This window comes from Dryobates pubescens, chromosome 8 (assembly GCF_014839835.1).
Source record: "Dryobates pubescens isolate bDryPub1 chromosome 8, bDryPub1.pri, whole genome shotgun sequence".
In the NCBI taxonomy this organism is placed as follows: domain Eukaryota; kingdom Metazoa; phylum Chordata; class Aves; order Piciformes; family Picidae; genus Dryobates; species Dryobates pubescens.
In genome coordinates this window covers 20,966,548-20,981,463 of record NC_071619.1, presented here as the reverse complement: position 1 = coordinate 20,981,463, position 14,916 = coordinate 20,966,548, and positions in this window count along the sequence as shown.

Here is a 14,916-nt window from a genome sequence, read left to right as displayed (position 1 = left end):
TGTCTTCACAGAAGAGATGCTCCAGCCCTCTGATCATCCAGCAGGCCCATGTATCTCCTGTGCTGGGGGCTCCAGAGTTGGATGCAATACCCCAGGAAGGTCTCACCAAGAGCAGGGTACTAATGTTTATTGTTCTTGAAGAAGAGCAAGGAAGACAGAACATGGTGAATATTCTAATTATCACATAGCTAGGATTATCCCTGCATGACTTCCTGCTGCCTTCTCCTTCCAAGACAGGTGCTGGGTTTGATACTGAAACTGTTCAAAATGTAAGTTCATTTGTATTAGTTAAGTTCAAAAGACCTCAACCATAACTCTTACTCTAAATCAAGCTTTGCTATACTATAGATTGCTAAATTTGAATTAAACATTCCCCAGTAATACTCTGCTATTGTTTAGGTGAACAATTACGTGCAGATTTTTCCTTGCTTCAGTGCAGACTCAGTTGTGTACAGACAGCTAACTCTTAATAGGTCTCTGCAGGCATAATTATATAGTCTGATTAAGATATCAATTATATCATAGTATCAGTCAGGGTTGGAAGGGACCACAAGGATCATCTAGTTCCAACCCCCCTACAATGGGCAGGGACACCCCACACTAGACCAGGCTGGCCAGAGCCTCATCCAGCCTGGTCTTAAACACTTCCAGGGACGGCGCCCCAACCACCTCCCTGGACAATCCATTCCAGGGCTTCACGACTCTCATGGTGAAGAGCTTCCTCCTCACCTCCAGCCTGAATCTCCCCACCTCCAGCTTCATTCCATTCCCCCTAGGCCTATCACTACCTGATATCCTGAGAAGTCCCTCCCCAGCCTTCTTGTAAGCCCCCTTCAGATACTGGAAGGCCACAATTAGGTCACCTCAGAGCCTTCTCTTCTCCAGACTGAACAGCCCCAACTCTTTCAATCTGTCCTCATAGGAGAGGTGCTCCAGCCCTCTGATCATCCTCGTAGCCCTTCTCTAGACATGCTCCAGCACCTCCATATCCCTCTTGTAATATTTTTTGAGTTCTGAAAAGACAAATTGAAGATTTTAAAGATAAAGCTAACTGACTAAGAGAAGAACGATCACTATACCTTTCAACACCCTCCATAGAAAAGAGGCCTCATCCCAGTATGAAAAAATGAGTTTGACTACACAGTTATTAGGCATCACTAGCTGTTCAGCAAAATGCTTCAATGCAGCACTGCAGAAGGTTTTTTTTATGAAGGGAATGCCAAAAAAAAAAAAAAAAAAAAAAAAAAATCTGTGAAAGAACCTTGAAGTTCCAGAAAATATCCAGAATTACAGGTAATAGTATCTACAATTTTATTGCCTGTTTTGCAATTACTGATGATATTGGAGTCCCTTCTATCAGCTGGTTTTCTTTCAAGCCTCTCATCCTGACAACACAGCATGATAACTAAAAGTTAGCTATTAATGTATTAATGTAACTGATGATAGATGGTCTAGTTAAATTTAACTAGCATGAAGTGTAATCTGGGGTGAAAGCAAGTGCAGAGAGAGATGCCACTGCAAAGAGTGAAGTGGAATTTCTATTTGAGAAAACACTTCATGAATGTAAGAGGCTCAGTTCTACAGAATGGCTTTATAACCCACAATTTATATCATATCATGAAGCTTAAGTTTATTAGTGTATACAAAGACTTCAAGAAGATTTTAGATTAAAGATTACTAAGCAACAAATGAAGCACAGCTAGCATATCCCTGGTATGTATTTCTAGAGCTGTTCAAGACTATCCATCTTGTAAAAAGGCACAGTTCTCAAGAGGTATAAGTGAAGCTTGAGTTGCCAGGGATATACAAACTACAGAAGCTACAAATGAGCAACACAAGGAAACATATCAACTTATGATATTTTTCACTTTCAACAATAATAGAATGTATACTTACTGGTTTGTTGTTGTGTAAGTGGTGCAGAAGTTGTGTCAAAGCTGACATTCTCATAGAAAATAAAACAAGCATAATAAAAATACACCATCTAATCACAGTAAGATAAATCTCACATTTCCGTTGCCCTGTACAATCCTTTCCATGTTAACTATTTTAAAACTGTATTTGGATCCAATGCTGTTTAACAGCAGGTGTGGGAAGAATTCCCAACGAAGAAATCTTATAAAATTCAACACAACATAGTCATATTTAGGAAAAGTGTGTACCAAAATCCTTCTAAGTCTACTTCAACATAAATATTTGCAAGAGCAGTTCTACTGTCCATGCTCAGTCCCGGGAACAGAGGATACCAACATATGCAGGAGATGGCTTCTGCTTCTATTTATCATAGGGTTTTGGTTAGTTTTTGTTTTGCATTAGAGGGCCTGCACACATCCTGCATCACTACAGAAGTCCATACTAACTACTTCTGAAATGGAGTCACTGCAATGTGTTATAAAAAGTCGAGGACCTGTTTCTGCTTCCAATTATAGAAATCCAAATCCCACTGCCTCTAGAGCATCACTTGGCCCTAAGCTTTATTTATGAGAGTACACGCTGACCGGGTGAGCAAAATGTTTAATTCCGTGTGGTAAGTAGATCAGAAGGACGAAAGTATGAAGTGTGATAAACTTGCTGAGTGCAAGATTGATTTATTCAAAACCTCTCCAGAAGAATTTTCTCTATACTCAAAACAAAGACCAAAGTTATTCTTTAAAAGGGAGGTGTGGGGAGAACTTTACTAGCTGAAGGAGGTATGCCACCTCAAGAGGAGTAACTACACCAACCAGCTGACATGATTTCAGAATCTAGTTGCTTACAGAGAGTCTCTTTGGATGCTGAAACCATATTTCCAAGGTGTTGAAAAATCCTTACAAGGGTGTTTAGAAAGGGTGCTCAGACTGCACATGACTGGAGTTAGTATCCAGAGACTTAATTTATTACAGTATTATAGCAATCTGGCATAAAATAACACCCAACACTATAATTTCTTTAATATTTACCCTTCCAGCAGCCCTGAAGGAATGAAATTAAATGGTTCCAGTTTTATGATGTTTACAGTATACTTGAAAGCACTGGAGAACTTTTAACTTTGTATATAAGAGATGCACACCATTCCTGAGGAATACCAGCATGGTGTCACATGGCTGCACTAGCCCGGCAATACATCTCAAATATGACTACATTTAGCCCATATCTAGGGCTAAATCATAGCAGTTGCTCTATTGCCTAATGACCCCACCCCAGCAGAGAAGGGTAATCAGCAGTAGAAGGAAGAGGAGCAAAGCCAGGAGGAACTTAAACAGGTAGTCCTCTATTTTCACCAAACTTCCCCCTTTGGAAGGAAACGTTTTATAGTCTCAGATACACCTGTGAGCAAACTCAGGTCAGCTGCCCTGGCTGACTTAAAACTACTAACTGCCTGCAGACCATGGCTGGCCTAGGATTCTGTACCAGCAAAACCATGACAATTAGAGACCAGAATAACTGGAGGCAGAATATAATTTGGGGCAATTTTTCATCAACTGCTGTTCCGGTACTTAAAAGAAATTACTTTGGTAACAAATACTTTAGCAATACCATCTCACTGAAAAAAAAGTTCATTTTAGCCAATATTTGACAGGGTAATTGATAATCCTAGCCAGAAATGGTTTGGATTACTACCTTCACTTTGTTTTCACTTTTATCTTTACTTCTAAAATTGAAGTCCAGGAGCAATATGGAGAAGATTACTTCATTCTGACACATAAATATCAAATACTGATGGAAAAAGCATCTCTTAAAAATAAAAGTAATCTAAAATCAGGGGATGGAGATGCATTATTCTGCTATCACAAAGCCCAAAGTAGTACAGATGTACGCACTCACATACAGGTACATAGAAGGCATAGTTCTCACACGTTCAGCCCTGATCTCTCATGTAACAAATTTCACTATGCAGAGAAATAGGCATATTTAAAGAAAAAAAAAAAAGTTTACAACATACTTGAGAGGAGAAGAAGTCAGTATCAGGTGACAGACACCATCTTCCATCATGAGAATGTTACATTTCTGTGTAATTACGTACAAAGTATGTCAAAGATTGACATACTTTTAATTCCAGAGTAAGTCCTGCTAAAATGCAGTACACAAAGTAGGTCTTTGGTCTTAGAATTACCAATTTATTTCTTAGTACACAGATGTTCTGGCTTCTCCACTAGGATAGCACACAGCCAGAAAGCAAGGACAAGAGTGCATTTACATTAATGATTATACTTTGTTTTTTCACTGGTAGGCATTTAATCTTAGAGAAGATGTACAAAACTATAGTTATTGAGGGAATGTGTAGGGTAGCAACTGCGATTTCTGAAAGCCCTAGATTCTTTTAATGTACTACATTTGGGCTACCTTCTCTCTTCTTTTTCCTGCAGAACTTTCTGAATACAAGTCCTATGAGGAAAGGCTGAGGGAGCTGGGATTGCTTAGCCTGGAAAAGAGGAGGCTCAGGGGAGACCTTATTGCTGTCTACGACTACCTGAAGGGAGGTTGTAGCCAGGAGGAGGTTGGTCTCTTCTTCCAGGCAACCAGCATCAGAACAAGAGGACAGAGTCTCAAACTGCACCAGGGGAAGTTTAGGCTCAAGGTTAGGAGAAAGTTCTTCACAGAGGGAGTTGTTAGCCATTGGAATGTGCTGCCCAGGGAGGTGGGTGAGTCACCGCCCCCGAAGGTGCTCAAGAGGGGATTGGGCATGGCACTTGGTGCCATGGTTTAGTAGTCATGAGGTCTTGGGTGACAGGTTGGACTTGATGATCTTTGAGGTCTTTTCCAACCTTATTGATTCTATTAATTCAAAGGCTGTTGTTTACCTTATATGATAAATATAACTTTTTCCTGTCCTCAGTACAGCATCAATCCAAGGGAAGAGACACCAGTGTGCTGGACACAGGTGGTTGGAATCTGTACATTGATTCCACTGAATAGTTTTAATGCAGGATAAAGTAACCTAGCCCAGAATGAACTGTGTGTAAAAGAGAAAAGAAAGAGCAATCCTTTCTGTACAGATTCAAGAGGCACCTGATATTCAAAAGCAATAATCTTAAGTCACAAGAAGCACCTTCCTTCAGTGGGTCCATCTGGGATGACACCAATCATAAAAAGTATCGAATCAATGCCAGAACTGCAAAAATATTATGGAGATAATGTATATGAGAAGCTAAGCAGAGTTTTAGGAAGGCCACAGGGCTGATAGCTGCTCTTTGGTCTATTCTGGCAATGACAGTAAGATGCTTGGAAAAGAAAAAGTGCAGAGCTGGGATCAAGTACAAGCTATAGCCTACAATGTCACAGAGGACTGAACAGATATGCAACATGGAGCTTCTTACACTAGCTGCCTTTCCTACAGGAGGGCAGCTTTAAACCCTTCCCTAATCCTATGCAATAGGATCTTTGTCCTTTTTATGGCATTATTCGCCTCACTAAACAGTTATTTCTCCTATCTTTGGTAACTGAAATACAACAAAGGAAAGAGCAGGATAATCCAAATTACACAGAGGTATACTCACCTACAGCAATTGCACATTACAATTCTAAAAAAACACCAACCCACTCCCCCCCCCCCCAAAAAAAAAAAAAAAAGATACTGTTGGGGGACCTAAATGCTGACAACATATAATCTGTCTTCAGCACTTGGAAGAATTTAATAGAAGGGTAAGGTCAATGCTACAAGAACCCACAAGCATGACCAATATCCATGTTTCTCCAAGGAAGAAAAGAAGCACACTAGGATGAAGAGGTATTTCTCTGGTAAAGCAAATGCTGAAGATGTGTTAAGTATAGAAAGGATATAAAGTCAAGTTGCAAAGGGAGCATGCCTACAAGCACATTCCAAGAAGCAGCATCAGATTATGTTTATAGGACATGGGAGATGCTAACAGAGAGGACTGTGGAAGGGAAACATGAATGACTTTGATAGCTAATCCTTAATTTAACACAGTGACTTAATGAGAGGAAGAGAAATTACACAGAAGGAAAAAACAATAGGACAAAAGGGAATGGCTCAAGAGCCTTATACAGACAGACTATTAACTTAGCAGGAAGCTCAATACCATCCGTGCTGGAGAGAGAACCTCACTGGTGTTGCTCCTATTTCCAATTATTGTACAAACCCTCTCTTTACATTAGCACCACAAAACACCAGCTGACTTGTCATAGATGTGGTCCATCCATCTGTTCCACAATAAGTTATATAGCGAACAAAACTTCTTTAGCCAAGTAGCATCACAAAGAACAGTAGACCACAAACAATAGTAGAGCTGAATAGGAAACAGAGATATTTATATTGAAAACACAATCTGTGGATAAGTAATTCACTATACAAAACATAAAATGTTGTGACTAGAGACAGACATATGCCAGACAGACACAAAGAAGGGCCAGATCTTCTACTGTGGTAAGATACACTACACCATCTTATACTCTGAGGATATGACACTAATAGTTTTTCTTCCATATTTAGGGAACTCAAATCACAGCCAGATAGAGGGGCTTCAGAACCCACCATGCCAGCAGGACACGGCTGGCCAGTTACAGTCAGAGAACAAATGACCTGTACTGTAGCCACATTGACAGAGCCATGTGATGAATTTTAAGTGTGCCTCTAGGCAATCTTCCTTTACAGGAAAGACAGACTGATTTATGGATGGCAGGGACTGCAACAGAGCCCTATCCTCCCAGAAGCAGAAAAGAAACTTTGATAGCTTACATAATTTTGAACAGTGTACATTTTCCAAGTACCACTACATTTGGCTTGATCCCATTCCTGCTTTTTGAGCCTTTCAGTATGCTCATTTGCTGTGTTAAACAACCCAGACACAGATTTCCAACACCACACAGGCATGTTGTATACAGGTGAGCTACAAACTTTGGACCAAGCTCACCTGGCTGCATAATCCCACACCTAAGACTAAGTCTGTGTCCTGCCTCCCTGATATCTAAAAGAGCATCCCTAATAAAGTGCACATAACTCTTTTGACTTGAAGAAAGCCACAATACAGGCATAACTTTAGAGAAAAGAATAGCAAAAGACAAATATTCACCTAAGTTTCTCCTTAAAAAGGTGTGACTGGACAGGAATGGTATGAGACTTTAATCAGCTAAATCCAGATAGACACAGAATAATAACAATGGGTCTGTCTGGAATATCCATTAATTAAAAACCCATTAATAATCACATCCCACCATAGTTTCCTGACATTGTACTGCCTTATGCTCCAAGTCACTCATTTAAATCCACATCTGTTGATCTGCTGGTATGCCCTAAACATCAATTTGAAACCATCAGATCCAGAGCATCTAGCAATTATGCTGTCCCATCATTATAATTAATCTTTCTTAATCTGCATAGAGTCTTTGTAGTAAAATGCTTTCTGGAGAAGAGACATTTTTGGATGGAAAGAGAACTGTCATGCTGTTATTTATAATCAGTAAAGATTATAAAAGTTAATAAAAATTAAAACCCTGAAACAAAGCCAAACCCCATCTGAAATCATAAAATGAGAATATAAAAATAAGCTTTCTATATTACTTCAGAAAGAATATAATTCAGAAAAGGGGTACAGCAAACAAACAGATGTGCAAGCATACTTTAAAAATGTAGATAACAATACTTTGGCTTTGTCACATTTTACATCAGAGCCACTGTACATCTGTGGACAATATTCCGTGTTGTACCTTCTGGTAGTAAGGCACAGAAAAGTCAGACATGAAGTCTATGGAAGGGTTGCTTTTCCATCTCTTATCCTACTCTCAAGTCTGTTAAACCAACCCTTGAAATTCTAGCATGATATCACATAGGTTTCAAAGTCATTTCAATACTGTCTCAGAAGATTTGACTCCCAAATCAACAAAAGAGAACCTTAAAAGGAAATAAGGCAAGTAACGAAAGAATAATTATAAAGCTTACTGTGTGTTTGCATCTTTACCCTGAAATATTCAAAATCAATCTCTCTAGGAACTGTATGTCAAGGCAGAGACTCTCAACAATTTAGCAAATTATAGTGACATGAATAATTTCTGCCATGTGTATATTAATTTTGCTACAAAACCTGTGTATATTACTTGTGTGTACTAATTGTATACAAGATCAGATTCAGTAGTAGAATTAGTACGAGTCACAGTGCTTGGAAACTACTTACCACACTTGTCATAATTTGCTGGGAGGCACCAGTGGTCTATTTACTTTACAATTTGCCTTAGGAACTCAGTTACCTGCAAATCGGCACAGCAATTTTGGCTTCCATAGCTCTTGCTGATTTATAGCTGACTCCTTTACAGAACATGAAAAAAACCCAAAACACCGAGCAAAGCACAGGAGACCATTATTTAGGATTTCACATCAGCACTCAGAGCCAGGACACACCAATTTTACAACTACTTCTGCAAACTGAATTATGCCATATTGCATGCTCACCCCTACATGCTATAGAAAGAGGGGCTCCTGTAGAGGAAAAATGGCACTTTATAACTGCAAGCAGATTGCAGTGCCTTAATAGCAACATACGAACAAAACCAAGATAAAGTATTTTCTTTCCTCACACAGCTATTTTATACTTTGTGGTACATGTAGGACAGACTCCAGAAGTCAGAACAATGTCCTAGCTCTGCAAGAGAAATTATTGAGCACAAGGATCAATGCAGTCTGCAATTACTACTCCTGCTCCTGGTGCTGTGTGGTGTCAGGGCTACAGAAGGCCGAAGTGCAGATGCTGCTTTGACTTTTCCCTGGTGTCATTCAGAGCTGAGAGAAGGAGGATGCCATTTAATTTATTTAATTTAGAAATGGACACAAAAACCCAAAACCAAACAGAGAAACAAAGAAAACGAAACACTTTTATGATGCTAATTAATTTTTTCTCTCAACAAATTTCAACAGTTGGATGCAAAAACTCACACATTAGTGAGCATATTTAAAAATCCAGTGAATGAAAGAGAACACCCCACCTTTTCTACCACAGCTCTTGCACATCCAGAATATTCTTTAGATTTCTCCCTTCTACCATAAGCAGACAGTGTCCCTTTAAAGCTTCCTGCTTCCCACAACAACATTATTTTGCAAAAGTACATGACAACACAAATTGCTGTATGTAACCAGTGCTAATTCTTGGTGACATTAAGCAAACTGCATCAGAAACTGGAGAGGAAAAGTTGAAAGCTGAAAGTTTTACAACTTGCTCAAAACCTGCAGCAAAGTAGCAACAGTCAAGAGAGCTTTTGTTTTCATTTAGAGGGGAGGGAAATTTATTCTTTTCATTTGGAGGTGCTGAAGGGAGAAAATTAGATTCCTTTTTCCTTAAAGCATCTTTGCCACTCTACTGTTTGACAGAAAAATCTGCTGGACTCGAAGAAACATTTAATCTGGAGTTTTTTGTGGGTTGTTTTTTTTGGTTGGTTGGTTGGTTTTTGGTGTGGGTTTTTTTGTTGTTGTTGTTACTTTGGGGGTTTTTGGTTTTGGTGGTTTGGGTTTTTTTGAGATGGGTAAATATGACTGCCTGTAGCAAGTCACACAAATCCTAAACTACTGTAAATCTATAGGTGAATCTATTTTAATAGAATTAGATATACAGAATAACTCATCCTATAGTTTCTCAGTAAAGAGTCCAGCATATGTACTCTGCTGGAAGTAGTCCACACTGACCAGCAACCTCACTAACAAGCATCAGGATCCCTATATCCCCAAGAGCTAGTGGAAACATGCAACCACCACTTAGCATGCTTCTCATATTTTTGCAGCTAAAATGTCAATTGTGCCCTTTAAATCAATAAAAACTAAACTTATTAACCAACCTGAACTGAAATAAATAGTGAAATTATTTACATGAAAGCTGTTCCAGGCACAAATTTGTGAATAAATGAGAGCTGTTTAAAAGAAAGAAAGAAGCCTTCTGTTTTCTTCACTCCTGGCCACACGCTATCAAGATGTGATCAAGGTGCATTGTAGCTGGCTGTCTCCAAGCAAATTACGGTAGGTGCTTTAGGGTCCTACTTACAGCTGACTTATAACTTTATCAATCACATTTGTTTTCATCATAAATTACTGAAATCCCAAGATGCTTTATGGTTCACTATACTTCACACATTCCTGCTCCCCCTTACTAAAAATCTTCAGTAATAGAATATACATCAGGAAGAAAAAAGTTTAATGTATATTGGTTTAAATGCATAGCTTGTCAAAACAAGTTTTCCTTCCAGGTGACACTGAACCTTGTAATGATTTCTGAATGTTGTGCATTAGAGAACTATGTGCTAATTTTATGGAGATGATGTTTTCCACATCCTGACTACATACCTGCCTCTTTCTAAATAAACAGGAATATCATGGGGTTTTAAATGACACACCTCTCCCCTCCTTCACCTTCCTTCCCTCACATTTTTTTTATTCAGATATTTTTGTGGAAGCAAACCATCTTTCACTTTGAGGAGCAATGCCTCAAGAACGAGGACAAAAGCACAAGATGAAATGCTCATGCATGCCCAGAGTTTGACAACCATGCTCTGCAACTGCACTCTAGTACACAGCTCAGACATGAGTTTTAAGTGAAGCAGGGGCTCGAGGAGAAGGGAAACATTCTAAAGCTCTTGGGTATCCCTTTCCTTCCACCTTGAGCATAAACATCTAAAAGAGCTACTTACAGAATTGCTCTGTGGATAAAACACTCAAAGAAATTAGAGACCAGGGTTCAAACCCACATCTTACTCCTAGAAGGCTGTTCTGCCCTATCAGGCTCTTGAAGCATCTTAAGTGGGACTATACATCCTTCTGAAAGTGTACTACTGTGTGGCCAAACACACAGGATGTGACATGACAACAAACAAGGCATGATATAAACCAGTGTCCAGGGCGCAGAACTGAGCGGGACAGGAGAGGAAGCATGAGTATAAATTAAAATAATTGACTAAAATTGCAAAGCTTTGATTCCTGCAAATAAGAGGCCTAAATCCTGATGCAGAGTTTATTACAGAGCATGTACCAAGTCTGCTCAAATTAAATACACACATAAATGTTTTGCCTCAAAAAAGTATTTGTGATGTCTCTGTGATTAAAAGTGTATTATGAGTGCTTAATTCAAACTGAAAGATAGAAGGATAACATTGGGCTGCAAATTATTGGGTAGGTTGTGAAGAATGCTCTTGGAAAGCCCAGATATATCAAGAAAAGTATTAGCTCATGTATAATCCCTATTAGAAGCCATCATCCCTGTAGTACAGGGCTGAACTGCAGCTTTTGTGATATCTGCCTTAGTCAAGCAGGTGAAAGGTCACTGATAAGAAAGATCATGGTACATTATTCAGATTTAGTATTGCAAATTAGCATTCTCAAAGGCTATGGAAGATAAGCTGATTACAGTAAATGGTTTGGGTTTTTTTTCTCTTGCACATAGATAGAATGAAGAGAAGTCATGTCAGAAGAGGAAGAGATGATTTACAGAAGAGATCACTGGCTGGAAAGAAGATCAGAAATAGGTACTAACTATTTTCTGCAACAGCGCAGCCTTCTTTTGATTTAAACCTACCTTTTTTTGTCAAGCTGTGAAGAAAGGGTCCACAAGATATCAATACATCAGCATTTCACTCTCTTCATGACCTTTCAGAGGTGAGCCCATCTACCCAACTAGGCAATTTCCCCTCTCCCCTTGCATTCCCCAAGAGGAAGCTGTTGGGATAATCACCTCCTTCAAGATCCTGGAGACACAGAAAACACAAATAATGCACTAGGCCAGCAGTTCAGCACTCTCCTTCAATTACCAATATACGTAAGTCAGGAGAAGCAGGCAATAAAATATCCACTTTAAGGCAGACTTTCAGAAGTAGAAAAAACAACCCCCCACACACACCCCTCCTCTCCCCCACTACACGAAAATACAAATTTCTTCTCCCCCCACCTTCTTCAAAACATCATCTAGCAAGGAAAACTTTTTTGAAAGGAACAAAACATATATTCCTCCTTAGACTCCTCTGTATCAGAAGCGAAATTTATCATTCTGTGTACCTCTGCAATATTTTCTGCTTCAGCCTATATGCTTTCAAATTCCCTTCCAAACATAAAAGCAAAGCATCGATGAAAAGAAAATTGATGTCCCAACAAGCAAGAGCTCTTGCAGTGATTACAACCAAACAGCAATTGGCATGAACAGAGCCAACATTTAATACCATTTTAAGGTATAATTAAAAAGGAGAGCTGCTCAGAAAGGGGACTTTACTGTAAAATATGGTAGATACACACTACAAATACTGCACCAGCTTCTTCCTATGCAGTGGAAGCCTAAAAACCTTCAGATGAAAATGTATGGTAGATCTGCAGAAGCCCTTCACAATAACACTTAGGGGCCTTTCAGCACATAATAGGCTTTGGCACCCTGCTCTCCTTGTCATTAAGGGTGGCACCGGGAAGATTTAGAGCTAGAGTTTGCCTCCTCCCTAGCTCACAGAGCGAGTGCTATAAAAGGTGAGGGTACTTCCACTCCATGTCTGGTCACAGTCTGATTTAAGGGGATTTGATAGGAGGACAAATAAAAACAGATTTGTTGTTAGATGCCTTATCTCCTGTTGCAGAGCTTGAGTAATACTGCAGTTTAAAAGGAACTGTAGAGGGGGAAATCAGAGCAGTTTGGCAGCAGAGCATGGTAACTGCAGAGATATGAACTATTTCACCGAACATAATAGGAACTTCATAGCCAGGAATTTGTGGCTGCAAAGCAGAGAGATATTCAGGTGTCTGGGGTTTGGTACAGTTCTTTTCTTACAAAAGAGCCACCTTTGGCTGGAGCTGAATTCAATTTTCCCTGCAAAGACTAAGATCTAAGTATAATCACCATGTGACATGACTGCACAACTGGTGAAAAAAACAGACACCACAGCCAACCATCAAGAGCAAAGTTGTGTAATAACTCCCTAATATCAAGTGACACAACAAGAGAAAATGGCCCCAAATTGTGGCAGTGGAGGTTTAGTTTGGATATTAGGAAAAATTTTACTGAAAGAGTGGTCAGGCATTGCAATAGGCTGCCCAAGGATGCAGTGGAGTCACCATCCCTGAAGGTGCTAAAAAAACCTTCAGGATGTGGTTTAATGGCCACAGTGAGGTTAGGTCAATGTTTGGACTCAATAATCATAGAGGTCTTAACCAACTGAAACAATTCTATGATTCTGTGAAATACAAATAAGATGGCTTTCTATGCTAAAAGCCAGAGGAAAAACTTACCACCAACAACCATGGTGTTAAGTGAGGTACAAAGTAGAACAGCTACATCACAGAATTGCTAAATGGCAACTGTAAGGTGGCATTTTAATACTTAAGAGAAAAGTAACTTTCTATGGATCAGAAAATTAAAATGCCACATATTAAAACCCTACATCACTTTTGGCTAGGGATTCTTCAACAAGAGTACACATGACTTTTCCAAATATAACTTGTGTGATATACAGCCACGTGCTGAATGCCCAGTTTCACAGAAGACCTGGAGGAAAAGATGTTTTTATATCCCTCTTTTCTCTGCTCAAGATAGGTAACTCTCCTCCCAAGGCATCTTTAGTGGCCTCTATTGCAAATCTTTTTTGTCTGGAAAGCTCAGGAAGTTGTTTATATACAGCCTGCAGGAGCAAAGACAGCAAACTCTCATACTACTTTAACTCTCAAAGAGATGTTTAAAAGCCATGCTAATGCAACCATCCTTGCAATCTCATCAAATCCTCAACACTTCCAAAACTCAGCACTTCCTTCCTCGCAAAGCACACACAGAGTAGTACCCTAGTTTACATCGTCTACTTACTAGCCAGTATTTTAAGCTATCAGATAAAACTGGCTCAAGGGAATATTCTAAAAGTAAATACAGTTTTTGGAAAACCAGCAACACATGACTAAATATTTTATGATTTTAGAGAATGTAACAATCTATGTTGTAAACAAGGTGGACACAATCACCTAACAATCTGGTGCATACATCAGTTTGAAAGCATATGAAAAAAGTTTCTACGAGAAACAACTAGGAATAGAAACAAGTGCTTCAGTAGTCTCAGCTGAAGAGTAACACCCTTTGATTCCAAGTACCAAGCCTAAAAATTTATTTGGCCACAAGAGGGAGACAAATATACAGATGGACAATATTTCACACTATGGTCAGCTTTCACTGGAAGAAAGTTTTATGAGAAATAGGATGTGGTGAAGAAGGACAAGTTTAACTTGTATTTCATACATTAATTTCCCGTGTATTAAACTTAAAGGATACTTGGATCTAGTGAAATTCAAATCCTACTGCATTGACGCTTGAAGTAAGAACTTGACATTTCTTTGCATATGTAAATTCCAGCACAGTAAGAGAATATCAAGAAGAAATCTAATTTTATTTTTAAACATCTTTCCTAGAAGAAAGATAGATCTTGTTGTAGTGGTGAAACAGCTTGGCCATAAAAATCAAACTTTTCTGAAACATCAGGGTTAAGCAGGGTTCACAGCATTCTCAAGATACATTTTTATGACAACTATAATCCTATCATATGTTATAAATTAATGACAGATAAAGCACATTCTAATTATACCACCCGTGTCTATATAATTTAAGTAATAGCTCTAAAGGGTGGATTAAAATGATAAAAATCTAAGGAATGGCTGAAGATAATTGGTGTGAGGTGCTGCACCTCACAGATTTACAACCTACTGTACAATATCACCCTCTGCTGGGCATCAACACAGTGAATTTGCATGGCAGCATTTTCAGAGATTCCCACAATGCATCAGGGGCAGAACAAACTGGTGCTGCCTTGTTTGAAGCACATCATCTAATGTACAATTCAAAGTGTTTAGGCTGTAAAATTCCCTTACAGCTTTGCATAAACATATCAGCTGTCTTGATGGAACAAAATGGCAAAAGGGCATTCATTGTGTGGTAAATAAAACAATCCAGGCACCTAGTCTTACAAGGCTCTGCTTCCTCCTCACCTGCTACAGCT